At 44.0% G+C, this 15550-nt stretch overlaps 1 protein-coding gene across 4 annotated transcripts in view; it reads right to left on the bottom strand.

Moving 5' to 3' along the window:
- Window positions 1–12254, bottom strand: part of GPRIN3 (GPRIN family member 3) — a 38490-nt gene extending 26236 nt beyond the window's left edge. The window contains exons 1-2 of one of the 4 annotated variants that reach the window (XM_066186393.1): window positions 7641–7761; window positions 6801–6990 (exon numbers count right to left, since the gene is read on the bottom strand). The gene's annotated coding sequence lies outside the window, so the exon portion shown is untranslated. Of the gene's footprint in view, window positions 1–6050; window positions 6234–6529; window positions 6560–6800; window positions 6991–7640; window positions 11015–12165 lie in introns of those variants that run through there. The other 3 variants (XR_010721505.1, XM_066186394.1, XM_066186392.1) reach the window with 3 other exon arrangements.
- Window positions 12255–15550: the final 3296 nt, after the last annotated feature.

The following is a 15550-nucleotide window of genomic DNA, read 5'->3' as shown; positions in this document are numbered from 1 at the left end:
TCTTTTCCTTCTCTGTTTCACCCAGGAAAGGAAAAATCCATCCATCTGAAAATTATGCTTAACAGCATAATACTTTTTTCTACATAAATGTTAACAAATTGACTCCTGTTTATGCAAATTTAAGGTAAACATCAGATCCTTTGTTATCCTGTGTTGGAAATTCCCACTGTTTCCATGATAACATCTTGACTGATTCTCTTAGCTTTCTAGTGATTATTTCATGTATGTAAAGAGGGGTCCTGGAGTCACCAGAAAATTCCTGAATTAATTCTTCACTGACTTCACTGTCATCATTTGAGATAAGCCACTGCTTTTTATAGTATCCTTTTAAGATTAGTCATAATGTAGCATAGTATTCAAGCCCTCTGTTTGAATCTGTTGGGTTTTCACATGAAGAATATTAAAAATAATTGAACATCTTGATTCATTTTGCCTTTTTTCCTGTTTGACTTCCCTTTCAAAAACTGACGTTTGTTTGCACATTAGCATCACAGGGAAAAAAAATTTCACCATTAGAATGCAGTCTGGGATTCCAACTGCAGTAGCCAATATTTGTCCAATGTTCTCCAAAAGTAGGAAGGCACATGTGCATATAGAAAGCCATCCTGTTCATCTGAATAAAAATGTCAACTGGTGATAATTGCATGATGATTTTGAGGAGCTGACGATATTAATTACCATCAGTGAGCTACAAGAAAATCTCAGGATAGAGGTGTCACTGTGAGAATTCAAGCAAACATTGATTACATCTCAATATTTCTAGAAACACCTTGTCCATTTAGCAGAACAAAACAAAACAAAAACAACAAACCAAAAATGAAACAGTAAAAGGGAAAATAAGTTAGATCTGTCTTTCCAAAGCTGAGTGTTTGGTCACTATGCTTATGTTTGGTATATGTTTTCTCCCAAAAATAAGAATACTCCTGGTTACAAGGCTCTCTAGACAACCTTTCCTATTCAGTTCTGACCTAAGCTTTAGTTCATAGCTGTAGCTAACTGAAGCACTGAAATGATTTTGTTGGCTCTTGCCAGAATCATCCAGACTACCAATGCTTCAGGGAACACTGCTCTTCCCCCAGCTTGTGTGTTTGCATTGATGTAGAGGCACACAAATGAGAGGGGGTGTGTTATTACTATGTAACCACGATCAATCCACAGACAATATGGTTTTAAACTTAGCAATACTGCTGCTTCCTGGATCAGGAGGTCACAGACCACAGTGAAGATTCCTGTCTAGCAATGTGCTTCATATCTGTTTTATCATAGTTGAGTTTGACTGTAAGGGTTGCCTGAGATGATACATATCTCAGAACACACACTTCTTATGATCTCCTTCTAAAAAACTTCTCCACTACTGCCTCAGCATAATATTTCTTCTCCAAAGCTAGACAACAGTGATGTAAATTAGACTGGAAAATGAATTGTTGCCACTTGCCAAGTGATACAAACTTTCAGCCTCAGCTAAGAGCCAGTCTCCACTATGTTTAGACACAGACACCAACAGTATGTAGCGATGCTGATAGCACAGATATTAACAGTTTAACAGAGCACTGGGGTGTCTGTGTCCTCCTTGATTAACTCCTTGTTCTTCTAAAAGAACTACTGTCAGAGGGAGGAAACAAGCAAACAACTGTTACTACCACGTTTTATAGTGTATAATTAGTACAGTAAAACAATCAGTAGAAGTAACGTGTTGCGAACAATTACACTCGGAGCTATAATAGATACAGACACTTTTTCCTAGATAATTTAATAGATACTGTGTCTTCCTGGATGTCTGGCTGATATTGGCTGTCGTAATAGCTTCCATACCTACCTTCACAGATTTAGAGGGATGGGGGAGATGCGGAGAAAGAATTGAATCTGTCCTCTGTGAACACACTTGTAGCACTCTTTTACCACAATGCATGGTAATATTTGTCATCGCTGGCATTCTTCCCTCCACTTAATTATTCTCATCAAGTGCATGTGTCCAGTGCTGACAGAGGACAAACAGATGCAAAATTATATGCTGGTTCCCAGTCTTTCCTGCTTAGGTGCCCACCTTTTTCTTTGCCTTTCTCTCCCACAGCCTGCATGGCACTGCAGGTGTTGGCACTGCATTTTCTTCCCTATTTACTCAGCAGCATGCTGACACCTCAGCCCTCTAGGATCTGCTGCCAATTTACAAATGTGAGCTCCTAGTCAGACTCCCAAGAGACAAATAACGATGTTAATAAGTAACTGATCACGTGTGATTAAATTTTTAATCGGTACCAGTTTTTGTTTCTAAAGAACTGTTACTGAGTTCAAAGTCCATATATATAATAAAACAGATGTATGTAGACCTTTTCTATTTTTACTATTTGCAAAAGTAAACTGCATTTAGATGTACTTTAAAAACTTTTCCTATTGGACAGTAATTTAATTTCATTCAGAACATGAATGTCCAGAACTTGTTTTCCCCTAGTAAAATTATCGATCTTTTGTTTTTGTTCTGACTCTCAAGAAGGTGATGTTTACCTAAATTAGGTAACATCAGGTCTTAATCCAGGATTGCTCCTAAATCCACAAAGGCAGTTGATTCAGCCTATATCCTAACCGCTTTTAGCGTGGGAGTTACAGATTAAGAACTGATGTGCTGCTAGGAGCATAATTCTCAGTTACAAAATTTTATTCTGTCTGGAGCTGTGAGACTACGAGCAGATTGCTTGTACTCCTACAGCAGTGATGATTTCACAAACTGGAGGCAGGATGTTGTTCCCCTTAGCTTTGGCTGAGTCTGACAGAGGGAGTTTATGTTCTTAAAAATAACAGTGTCAGTAACAGCTTCAGGACCCAAATCTGATGACTTTTACCACTACCATAGTAGTTTGATAATCTGTCTAACCTAGCACTCGCTGGACAGTTCAGCAAGTCTGAGACTCAAAAATACTATCTTCTGTGTGTTCTGGCCTTGTAGAATTAATTAACAGCCACTATTCTAGAAGGAAAACATATGTTGAAAAAACTCAGAGATATTTGTCCAATCTGGGGGACAGAAGCTGAGTTTGAATGGGTAAGCTAAAGATACCTTTCAGGTAGTAGCTTTTCAAAATTTTGTGTTGGGGGGATATACAATTGGACAAACAATTGAGAAACAATTCCTAAGATGCTGACACCAGCCTGTAGAAAATTCAGCAGAATTCTAGAGTTCTATTCAATCAGATGTGGTATCTGAGCTCTGTGATGATTTTTCAGACCTTTTAAGGGTCCATCACTGTTTATATTTAGTGCATCACTGTCTATACTTCATGAAATCTTATGAATAGACATTTTGTGGGACTTGCAATTAAAAAATCTTCATGAAATTTCAAGAACACTCTTTGTCCTGACATTTGTTACACAATCAGAATGTACTTTTATTAATTTTAACACTTCTTAGACAACTAGGTAATTCTAAAGGCTGAAACCTACTATCATTATTCATGCAAACAAACCTTACTCACAGGCCTCATCATATCACTTACCCCATGGGATGGTCTGCATGTAAAGACCTTTAATTTCCAGACCTCTTATATCATCCCCCCTCACTGTGCATTAAGCTTGTAGACAGGGCAAGTCAAAGTGGCTACAAACACACAACCCCCAACAAAAAACCCCAACCCCAACAAAAAAAAAAAAAAAAGTTAATTTAAAATAGCTTTGCTTTGTACCATCTCCCACAGAAGGTGCCTTCCGACTATTCAGTCTTATCCTTTGGTTGAGATTCAAGATGCTACATGCTGCTAGAAAAAATGACAATATTCTGTCAAAGCCATCCACCTCTGGCCCATACTCTCAGACACTGTGCTTTCTAGAGAGCTATAAGTCCAGGCTTAAGCACACTTCAGAGCAAGTAAAACTCACAACATTCAAGTTAAAGACTCACAAAATAATGACACTGTATATCTCAGCCTAGACATCATAGCCAGCAGTGGGATTTACAGCTCTTTAGACAGGAAAGCAATTCTCTTTTTTTTTTCTCACCAACACTTGGAGGCACAGCTGAACAAAAGCAGTTGCAAAAGGAATTCACTGTAATGGGCACTTTCAGTTTGCAGTTTGTATATTACTCAGCATAACTTCTTGGTACCATTTACTCCAGGTGATCTTAAACTTATTTGAAGTTGGCTGGGGGAGAAGACAAACCTTTAGGAGGGAGGTCCTGGGAAAATAAAGCCTTCTGACTGCTACAGGACACCAGAGGTCTATTGTGATTCCTGAGATGCAGACTCCATGGAAGTGAGGTGATCTGAGGAGGGAAAAAACTCTAATATAGGCAGACCCAAATGTATGCATGTAGAAATATTCAATTCAAATGCTCCTTACAGGACAGGCAACCAGCTTCTGAGAAAACCTTGGCTTGCACAGAAGCTCATGGATCACTGCCTGTAACTATCGGAACAGAAGTTCCCACCGTGTAGTCGTGGGAAAGAAAAGTTTGTACCATTGGGTGAATAGACAGGGGAATACTGAGCACGAGGTTATTAGCTGCACACGTGACATTAACAAGGGCCTTCCTGGAATCAACTGTGCAGCACCGGAGGCCAGCAAGGATGGTGGTGGAAGCCCAGAGAAGAGCAGCCCAGACATTTCTCCTGAGGAGCATCTGCATTCCAGGGAGAGACCAAGAGAGTCAGGTCTATTTATCTCATCAGAGACAAGTTAAGTGGCTATTTAATTACTGCCCTTAAACACTTGAGCAGAGAGAGATGATCTGAAACTAGACAGCTATTTAATCTGACAGGCAAAACATTACAAGATCCAGTAGCTGGAAGATGAAGTCAGAAAAGTTCAAAGGGGAAAAGAGATGCAAACGTTTAACAAAGCAATTAAAAATTGGAGCAAATTATCCAGGAATGTAGTCAATTCCCATCATTGGAAGTCATTAAATCAAGACTGTTTGAAGACGCTGGTGGGCCAGACCTTGGAATCACTGGGAAATTGTCTCTGCTTTATATTATGGAAGAGGTTAGGCTATGAGATCATAGTAATGTCTTATGACTAAAAAAATCCACCACTAGCATTGTTATCTTCCTTGCCAAAAAAAGGATGAAGGAATAGAGCATTAACGAAGCCAAGGCCAGTATGGGGCACAGAACACAAGCTGAACGTGGACAACACAAGCTGAATGTGGACAACACAAGCCACAGACCAGGAGCTGACATCATCAGTACTTTTGCCACCAACTACAGCAAAGAAAGAACAGGCCGTGAGAGATTCGTGCCCAGCCCCAACGCCCCGAGACAGGCAAGGGACATCACTTGGCCAACCCTGACGGCGCGATGCTCCTTGACTGTGTCATCACAGCTCGCAACCCTCACGGACCCGAGCGGACGCTCCCGCTCTCGGCCAAGAGTCGCCGCACCACGGTCTCGGGAGCGCCGGGCTCCTCCGACAACCACCCCGGGTACCTCAGCTCACCCTCACAAGCTGCGTCCACCCGGCTTCGGCCCGGGGGACGCCCCTTGGCCACGGTCCGCACTCCGGGCGGCGGCTGGGGTTACCCCCGCGGCGGCGGCCGCCTCCGGGGCATCTTCCGCGCTGCGACATCGCCGCCGCGGGCACGTTGCCGTGGCGACCGCGCCGCGCATCCCCCCCGGCCCGCCCCGGCGGTGGGGGGCATCTCATCATTATTCCCTCCGCCTTTTTTATTTCTTTTCTTAAGTTTTCCGCGCTCCCAGACCACGCGTGAACCAAAGTCGCTTACAAGCGCCGGTAAAAACGAGCAGAGGATGAGAGAGGCGCCCTCGGGGCCGGCCCGGCCGCTCCCACCCGCCGGTGCCCACTCGGCGGGGCGGCCGCAGCCCCTCCCGCCGCGGAACAAGGGCACGGCTCGGCTCCTCGGGGTGCGCTCCCGGGGCGCGGCTGGCTCCGGCCGGCTCCGACCCCCGCGCCGGGCACGGCCGGCAGGGCGAGGCACGCCCGCCTCGCCCCGGCACCTGCCCACGCAGCCACCCCGCTGCTCTCCGGCGCCGAACGCCCTCGCTGATGTGCGTGTGTGCCGTGTAGGTGCTCACCGTGCCCGCTCCGGTCCCCCCGCCCCTTACCTCCGCGGAGGCGCCTGGGGAGCCGCGGGCACACCGCCGCCGCGGGCAGGGATGACCTTGCGGAGAAATCCATCATCCGGGCAGGAAAACAAGCCGTTCCTTGGGGTGTGCGGCGGCGAGAGGGAGGGAGGAGGGCTCCGCTTGGGCGGCCCTTCCCGCCGCGGGGGCAGGAGGGACGCGATCCGTGCCACCACCGACGAGGCGGCGGGGGCGGCGGGAGGCGCGGGCAGCCCGGTCAGGCTCCGCCGCCGCCCGCGGAGCTGCGCCTCCGGCCGCTGCCAGCTGCGGCTCCCGGCCGGCTCGGGAGGCGGGGAGCGCCGGGGCTGCGGCGCCGGGCCGGGGCCGGGCTCCCCCCGCGGGCGCAGCAGAGCGGGACAGCTCCGGGCCCCGCCGGCGGGGAGGGACCGCAGCAGCCCCGGTGCGCTCAGCCCCGCACCCCGCCCCGAGCCCTCCCAAACGCGCAGGGCGCGGACACGTACCTGCTTCCAGGGAGACATTTCCCGCTGACGCCAGCCCCACCCCGGGCCTCTCCTGGCTTTTATAGCGCGGGAGCTCGCAGCTCCTGTCCTCCATCAGGGGACCCTCCGCAGCCCCCCGGGAGACCTCGGCAGCCGTGCCAGAGCCCCGGGCTCGCTCTGTATTGTCACCTCTGCCGGCTTCTCTCCAGCTCCTAACCCAAAACTAGGCGCTGAGCTGTTTCACGGCAGAAGAGCTAGAACCTCACACCCCAAATCCGCCAATTCCATCCACCTGTGCTCGCCATGCATGTGTCCGCAGAGGATGCGTTCCGCCGGCGAGGCATCTCCTGAGCCCTCAGCTTGCGGGGTGGCACAGGTTTGCGCGGGGAATCGCAGTGGATGCAAATGCGGTTTAGCTCTTGTCACGCTTTCAATTTGGATTGTTGTTTTTCATAGGCGAATCTGGCTTCCTGTGCGAAGCACTGCCGTGTTTGCCAAAAAAAAAAAAAAAAAAAAAAAAAAAAAAAAAAAAAAAAAGTAGAGTCAAGCAAAAAGCAGCAAAAGAGGTTTTGGTTGAAACTCTTAATTATCCGGAAATCTTTGATCTAATTTCGGTTTATTCCCACTACAGTGGAATTTTATCTCTCTCTGCTGCAATCACAGGAAATGGTTCTGCAGTGCCCGGAGACTCAAGTCAAGTACAGGTTTTCAGCCGGGAAGGTTTTAACTCTTCTGCAATCCCTTAGGGATGAATAGGAGCAGGATTTTAAAAAAAACCCAAAACCAAAAACCAAACACTGCAGGACAAGCTGTGAGGAGAACTCTTTGCAATATGGAAAAAATTGAGGGGGGGGAGGGGGAAGAACAGGTGACTAGGGTATCTAAAAAAATATTTTTTGTCCCTAAACGTTGTAGGCATCAGTGAATCATATTCCCTTGATCCTTAGGAATGGTCCCATATTTTATTTACTGGTTTACCAAACACCCTCCGCCTCAGTTATTGATCATAAATCTCCTTGACTCAAGAGTTAAATGATCATGAAAAACACTTTATGTTTCCTACCATAGCAAATGTAATTTCTTCCCCAACAGCAGCCACTAAGATCAGCTCATATTTGTGTTGTAGCCATACCTGAATGTGGCTTTCTGACAGTTATTTAAGCATGGAAAATTTACGATATGTTTTCCATGTTCACCTACAATGACCACTTTTCCTCATATGCCAAAGCCAAACCAGCAGTACTCTTAAGAGCCTGAACATCCCAAGCATCTATCACTGGAAGGAGATTGGAGAGAGCATCAGATTTGATCAGGAAAAGATTTACAGCACTGGTACATCCAAAGCTTCCTAGCAGCTCTTCTTAACTTTGTTCTCTTCACAGTCTTGCTAATTTTTTTTTGGTGCTCTGGAGGGCTGAACAAAGCCTGGTCCTCCTCGTGCCCGTGTCTGAATCAGGAATAAGAGGTCAGCCTGGCAACTGAGTCAGTGTTCCACTCTTCTTCATTATTCTGCTAAACGACCTATTTTTAAAGAAACATCGGCAAACTTCCTAAAATTAGTCCTCCTACCATTAACATTACTACAGTGGAACTTCCCTTTTTGATAAAGAAGGAAAAGGGCTGGATGATGCAATTTCCTTTTGTCAACAATTATACTTTTAAGAAGAGATAGCTGTCAGCACTTACAGACCTTGCAGCTGCAAGGACTTTGTGGGACCTCATGGGCTACTCAGCAAGGGACAATTACAATTAGTAATTGTTTTCATAAACCTTCCTAAACATGAGACTCCTTATCTGGATTCTTGAGAGACCTTTCTGTTGACAATCCAGCCTTGCAAGTCACAGCAAGAAGAGTTATATACCTTCAGCTGGAAAGACTAGGAAGTTTTTCTATGGGCTACTGTGTCCTTGCTATTTTAGGGTTGTGAAGCACCTTCAGAGCTTGTAGAGGACTCAGTCCCAGAACCTGTGGGAACTTCACATTCTGAGGCAAAAAAGAGAAGAACTGGGAGCTTTTTTTGCTCCAAGTCCCTGCATGCTCATGCACCTCATAACTAGTGTCCACATGTTTTCCTGCTGAGTTCAGATAAACCTTTCTTCTGTCTGTACAGCATTGCTGAGGATCCCCACTCTGCTCTCAAGCAGTCATATCTGAGCACTGGGTCTACTATTATTACGTCTGATGGACAAAGAATTGCGAGAGAACAGAAGACAGTAATATGGCTGAAATACTGCTCAGCTGATAATCTCTTTCCCATGCGCCATGTGGCATGGATGCTTTAGCCTTCAAGTGCAGTGATGATCTGGGAAAGCTGAGAAGAGGTATTGAAGAGACTCAGGTCATAGCAGAACCTGGTTGAGATGATGCACTCAGGGCATGGCCACTTTGTTTATGAATTCTTCTCACATACCTGTTTATTCCCCAGTGTCCTTTACTCTTCCCTGAACCACAGTCTACCATGTAAAAGCTTCATTTGGTACATTAGGCAATATTGGTTTTAAAGACCTCTGAAGGATTTTCTAAACCCTGCTATGAGCTCTGAAGTTCACTAGCCACTGTTGCAATTGTCAAAGCAAATCACCACATCTCAACATCAATGTGTCACCATATCAATGCAAACCAGAGATTAAGATAATTCTGATTTATTTATCTGAATGTTTAACTCCCTTAATCACCTGCAAGTCATGGCCAATTTGCTACTACTTATCCATCCTTTTTTTCTGCTCCAGTCTCCACCTATATGCATTTGGTTTATGTTGACTTTTTGTAGGTCTCAATGCAGAAAGCATTCATACTGAGGGCAGCACATAGATGGTTGCTTACTTTTAGGCGCTGTACTTAAAACTTTAAATAAAGTCAACAGAACATGTTTCAAATTAAATGTGGGCATAGGTCTCAATAATATTGAGAATAATAAAGAATTCGACCTCTTTAACTTGCTAGCATTGTCTGAGGTGAAAGCATAAATGTAACTGCAGAGAATTATCTTTTGTTACATGTTAGACCAGAGCTCAGGGCAACAGGAGCCTGGGTTTTTAGGAGCTGTCACAGTCCAATTAGCCATCAGAATGACAATCACACTTCTGCAGTGCCCTTGACTCTTGTAGAGTATTTTAAAATCTCATCTTCAAACTGTATCACTATCTGGGTAAAAGAAATCCCTTAGTGTAGTTAAAAAAAGGATAGAGATGATGATTTATCAAAATGAATAGTGTTATAACATGTTGAAAAGCTATGCAGTTGGCCTAAACTAGTGTGGCTTCATTTACTTCAGTAGTGCTAGGCAAATTTACATTGGTGTGGATTAGGTCTCTTGTTACTGCACTGCTTCTACCATATTTCTTAACATATTTTGATAGGTTTTGATGACATTAATAACAAATTTAAATTGTGTGGAAGCATTTCTTTTTTAAGGCAAAATCTTTCACGTCTTCTTTAGCAAAAGGAGTTAAGAATACTCAAAAAGAAGCATAACTTTTCTCCAGCAAAACTTCAGTTCAAGATTGAGCCAAAAAAGCCAATGAAGAGCAAAAATGAATACAGTCATTTAACATTTATGCTTTTGTGAAGGCACTTATAACTTTACTTTCCATTGCTGTGAAAAACAAGTTGAATGACTGGATGAAAATGATTATTTGTGACAAGGAGCTGAGCCAAAAAAGGTGCAGGTCCTCTGGTGTGATAGCTGCAGTTGACAGCTGTATCATTAGAGACAAATGTATCAAGAAAGAAAACTGTACCAGACACAAGGTGATGTGGTTGCATGTGTTTTGTGATCATGTGCTTTCTGTCTGACCAGCAGAGCAAATAGTCATTCCATGTATTACGCAGCATCTCCCTCTCACACACCTAATGGGCTGTACCAGGCATCTCACAAATGGATGCACTGTTCAACTACAGTAATAACTCTCCTGGATCATTAAACTGGGACTGGTATCACAGTTTATGACTAGAAATAATGAGTTCTTTTGGTCATATTTAAGAATGTTTCCTTTAAACATTTTGGTCTTTTTAAAAATAATGATAATAAAAAGGGATATAAAGAAAACTGCATGGAACAAATGGTATGCCATTGTGAGGGAACACAGTATTTGGGATTTTTTCACAGTGGTCCTAAAACCCTATGCATCCATGAGCTAGCTGCTGTACCTCTGGCACTTATGTCAAATTTCAGTTAAAAATATTTAAGCATGTGAATTTCTACAGTATTGTGAAAATGTTTTTGCATCTCACCATGCACCTCTTGACAGCTTTTGCTTTTGTCTGAACTGTGAAAGTCCTCATGGGGAACTTAAACCACCCCAGCATATACAGGAGGTACGGTACAGTACAGTAGGACATAGGCAATCCTGGAGATCCTGGGAGTACATTGGCTTCTTCATCCAAGTGGCAGAGGAGCAGAGGAGAGGTGCTCACTGGACCTCCTACTCAGCAACAAGGAGGGGCTCACTGTGGATGTGAGGGTCAAAGGCAGCAGCGACAATGAGATGGTGGAGTTTGGGGTCCTGAAAGGAAGTGGGAGGGTAAAAAGCAAATTCACAACCCTGTACATCAGGACAGCAGATTTTGGCCTTTCCAAAAGGTAGAGTCCCATGGAATAAAGACCCAGGGGAAAGAGCATCTCAAGAAAGCTGGTTAATATTCAAGCATCACCTCCTTCAAGCTCAGGAGCAATCCATCTCAATGAGGAGGAAGCCAGGCAAAATTTCTGCATGAATGAACAGTGAGCTCCCAGACAGTCTCAGAGACAAAAAGGAAGCATACAAGGAGATGAAGCAAGGACAGGTAACCTGCGAGGAATAGGGATACATCAGAGCATCCAGGGTTCAAGTTAAGAAGGATAAAGCCCAACTGGAATTTAATCTGTCTAGGAACATCAAAGACAAGAAGGGCTTCTGTGGGTACATGGGCAACCAAAAGAAGACAAGGGAAGATGTGGATGCATTCATTGCTGAATGAGATGGGAGACCTCTACACAAGGCATGGCAAAGGCTGTAAGAATCCCCTCTTCACTTCAGTCCTTACTAGCAAGGCTGACCTTCAGGAGCCCCAGGTCCCTGAAACTGGGGGAATCTCTGCATCAAAGACATAGCATTGGTGGAAAAGGATCAGGTTAGACAATATTTAAGCAGACTGGACAAGCAGAAGAAGGTCAGGGAAAAGGACCAGTAAGCCCCACTTCAATTGTTGGAAAGCGATGGAGTAGTTGAACTTGGAAACTGTTTCAGGCACATGAGGGATCAGACAGCTCTCTGGAGTAGTCAACATGGTTTCCCCAAGGGGAAGATGTGCTTTACCAACTTGATAAACTCCTGTGGTGAAATGACCGGCATAGTAGATAAAAACAGTTGTTGTAGCAGACCTTTTGTCAGAGGGTCGAAACGAGCCGAGGCACAGACTTCTTGTTTATCACAGAATGAAAAGGATCCTGGTTTATTCTTCTTTACAGCTCAACCATCCTGACTCCAACCATTCACTGACTCTGGCTGCAGCAAGCTCCTGCTATAGGTTTCCCTTGCAGTTTCTGACTGCTGGTTATTTCCTGCTAAACTATGACTGCAGGTATCAGTTTGCAGACTCTGAACACAGGCTTCTACCCAGCTAGACTATGACTGCAGGTTCCAACAACAGCCTCTGACTGCAGACCCAGACTGACCTCACAGCAGTGATTCTTTCTCCCCTGGACCCTTCTTCTTCATGATCCTCTCACACCCTCTTCCTCCAGGTTCCTCCTTCATGATCTCCCCTTGCCAGCTAACCCACTCCCTTTTATCACACTCAACTTTATTGGGTATAGCTGGGACTCATCAGGGGAAAGGCTGTATTGGGTAATTAACACAGTTACTTTTCAGGGGCAAAGTCACCTGTATTCCCTTCTCCTACAAACAGTCTCTACCCACACTTGAGGAAGGATTTTGGCACTGACTCCTCTAAGATGCTCATAGTGAACATGAAGGATGATCTGGATGAATAGTGGCTGAACAGATGTGTCCAGAGGGTGGAGATGAGTTGCAAGAAGTGTAATTGTAGGCCAGTCACTAGTGGTATATCCCAGGGGTGGAGAGTGGGTTCATATATTAACAGTATTAAATAATATCAAATAATAATAAATTAAACATCCTCGTTCATGATCTGGATGATGGTGCAAAGTACACCCTCAGCAACTTTGCTGATGGCAAAGGGTGGCTGACACACCAGAGGATTGTGCTGCCATCCAGAGACACCTCAGGGGGCTGGAGATAGGCTGACAGAAACCTGAGGCATTTCAGCAAAGGAAGTGCAGGGAGGAGTAACCCCAGGCATGCTAGGGCTGCCTATCTGAAAGGCTGTGAGGGTGACCAAGGACTGACACACTTGCCCAGAGAAGCTGTGGAGTCTCCATCCTTGGGTGTATTCCAAAACCATTTGATCTAGGTGGCCCTGCTTGATCAGGGGTGTTGGACCAGATGACCTCCAGAGATTCTTCCCAACCTGTAGCAGTGATTCCGTGATTCCTTTGATATGATGGGAACTTTTGGCCAAGGGGCTGTGACACTTCTGTTTTCACCCTTAGACTCTGAGGAGGACAATTGGGTATGATTCATTCTGGTGTTCCCATTTAACACATTCTATGTATTCATTTCTGTGTTCCTACATGTGAAGCAGGCCACACAAAAAAACCCCAACCTTCTCCCTTCTCAACAAATTGAACGATTTGATGAGTCAGTAATTTATACTGCTTACCTCCTTTTATGTCAACAATCCTGAGACCTGGAATAACACATAATCATAATGATTATAGACATAATGAGCTGATTTATTACGTAGTCACCACATGGTATTCTAGTGCATATTCAGCTGTAATGATGTCAAACAATATGACTGGAAAATCTATCTGCTCAGACAACCACTGCCTACTGGGAACAATAAATTAAGCTAATGCAGTACCAGACACATGGGTTCTCTGGACTCAGTGCTCCATCTCTACTTAAATTATGTATATATCAAAAGCCTATGACATTTTTAGAATTTCAGGAAAAAGGAAAATCAGTCTGGGATCCTTTTAAGGAGTGGTTGTGAGTGCTGAAGGTAAATGTAAATTAAATACTCTCTCAATACTGTTCTGTGATATGGAATCACTCTTACAGTTGTACATTTTCACTGAGTTTAAGAAATTATTTGTTCTGATGGCAGGTTAGTTCTTCTTACTTCCTTGGCTGTGTAAAGTGTTATTCCAGAGGGGCATATCCTTTGACAGGGCTATCACAGCTACTTTCATACTTTAGCATTTCATTGCACAAGACAGAAACTTCTCCTCGTGCTACCAAAAGAACCATTCCCTGGACCACTACAAAAAATGTTTATGGCTCACAGTTGCCCCCTACAACATGGATTTTTATGCTGATTCATACAACAGGTGAGATGAAAAGAAAATGTAATAGGTGCTGCACGGTGAGTAGATAAATGATAGACATGTGCAGGCATGGAGGATAAGTACCACAAACAGTAAAGAGTGAAGATAGAAAGAACTAAAGAGAGCAGAGGCTCTTGTTTAAATATAAAGAATGCCAAAAACCCAAGATATACCATAGGTCAGTGTAGAATCATATGTCCAAAAAGGAAAAAAATATGATCATATGATCTATAAACATGTCATTGCTCCACTGGAACAGAAAGCCTTACATTGATTCCAGGCAGCTGACAAAATAAAACATCATGTGTTTCTGTTTCCTGGATATATTCACTAATTTTCACTAGACTCCCACTGATATATGGTCTTAACTGTCTGTGATGCAGCTGTGCTTTGTGGAAGAGCATTCCTATTTAAATTTGCCTGTGCATACATTATTCCTGTGTTCTGAATAAAAATGTCAAATTTACTTTCTTTTGCCCATTCTTCATGTTGTATCTACCATCATAATGTGTCTATTAGTCATCTATCTATTATTTCTTAAAATCTAAATTAAGAAGTCAAACATTTACAGATTGTTGCCTTTTCATGCATCTATTGCATCTCTTGGCCAGCCATGGTTCTAATAACATTACTGATATCACAAACAGGTAATTGCTGCTCTATTTGTCTGAATACATAGAAACTATATATATTTGGCTAAAAAAGCTTAGCTGTAGCTCAGTTGTAGTCAGTGTAGCTGTTTCTAGAAGCAGAACTTGATCTTTTAAAAAAGCCTGTTTTGTCTTTTTTTTTTCTCCTTTTCTTATCATAGAAGTAATTACCTCCACTTGATTAAACCAACTGATTTTACAGTTTCTCAATTTAAAGTAGGTCAGACTCTGTCTTCTGTTTGTCTGGATTACTTTCTCTTTGAGCTTTCATGCATGGTCTAAACAGCTCACCCCATCACACCGGATAGCCTCATCTGCAGACTCAGCCAGCCCCATGGAAATGGACATAAATGTGCCCAAATGGACACATTGCACTTTCCACATGGGCTCCTCTGGACCAGGCTTCACCACGGGGATTGCACTGGTTTAGTGCCACTTGAATGGACAAGGTCTGCCTGAGAGTTTCTCCCTCCCTCTTTGTCCTGGTAGCTTTTTCTGCTAGGCTGATTTTCCACTCTGCCTTGGTTATGCTCCCTTTACAGTCCTTCCTTGCTGCAGGGATCATCCAAACACTGTTCATAGCACCAAGGACATGAATCATTCAAGCCAGGACTGAACTGATCCACTGGGATATGTGCAGGGCCTATTTTATACAATTTCAGCATTTTTATGACCTGTGAACTTAAGGAAAATGTTTTGAGACAGGCTTTCTGCAGCACAGACCATCACTGCTTCCCACTCCAGTTCTACCAAGACACATGTCCATTTTGGCTTTTGGTGAATTGCAATAGGGGTAGAGGCATGATATCCACAAGGTGTTTTGTCTGATTATTATTTAAAGATGGTTCTTCCTCTGGAGTTTGAGACCTCCTTCCAGAACATGAGCTAGGTTCAGTGATTCACAGGGAGATTGGGAAGATTCCTGTCTCACAGCTCCAGAGCAAGAAGACATTTTTCTGTCAGTGCTAAGAAAATGTATTGTCAAAAAATTGCTTCTG

The sequence above is a fragment of the Chamaea fasciata genome, unplaced genomic scaffold, assembly GCF_029207755.1.
Source record: "Chamaea fasciata isolate MVZ Bird 193981 ecotype frontalis unplaced genomic scaffold, bChaFas1.0.hap1 SCAF_6, whole genome shotgun sequence".
Taxonomy (NCBI): Eukaryota; Metazoa; Chordata; class Aves; order Passeriformes; family Sylviidae; genus Chamaea; species Chamaea fasciata.
Note: the sequence above shows the minus strand (reverse complement) of the source record. Positions and strands in the feature narration are given on the sequence as shown.